The following is a 770-nucleotide window of genomic DNA, read 5'->3' as shown; positions in this document are numbered from 1 at the left end:
TGCATGCGTGTTGAGCTTTTATTTGTCCTTTATTATAAGAAAGATGAATAAGGTAGATGGTCCTCCTCGTAAAACATGTTCTAGGTAAAGTGTCCTGACAGTCGTAATGATAACCCTCTCTTGTCATAAAGAGTTAAATACATGACGAAATTATTCTTATGCCTCACATGGATTGTATTAATATTTCTTCAGCTACAAAGATGTCATTAAATCTCATTTCAGCATATTTATTACATGCATGCTATTTTTAGTGTTGAGGTTAGATTTGAACATCAGAAATGTGAAGTAGCTATTTTAAAAATCTTTGTTCATTCTAATAGAGCAGAATAATCCAATCAGAGTTCGGTCATTTGTATTGATGTGGATGCTGATATTATTTACGTTTCTTTTTTTAAATATTTGCATATATATATATATATATATATATATATATATATATATATATATATATATATATATATATATATATATATATATATATATATGTGTGTGTGTGAGCTGTTGGTGCTGTTTTGATAGTTTCATATTAAAAAATATTTAATATTTATGTACATTAAAACATGAAATATAAAATATTTTAAATACAGGTAATATAATGAAACATCCTATACATACAAATATCTGAATATTTATTAATATTTATAGAATATAGTAGAATATATATATATATATATATATAATGATTTTAATAAATTTTACATATTTAAATTGTACAAAATTAATCAGTTCACACACACACACATTATATATATATATACATACAGTATATA

This window comes from Carassius gibelio, chromosome B22 (genome assembly GCF_023724105.1).
Source record: "Carassius gibelio isolate Cgi1373 ecotype wild population from Czech Republic chromosome B22, carGib1.2-hapl.c, whole genome shotgun sequence".
Classification (NCBI taxonomy): domain Eukaryota; kingdom Metazoa; phylum Chordata; class Actinopteri; order Cypriniformes; family Cyprinidae; genus Carassius; species Carassius gibelio.
The sequence above is the reverse complement of the archived record's forward strand: the minus strand, read 5'-3'. Positions refer to the sequence as shown.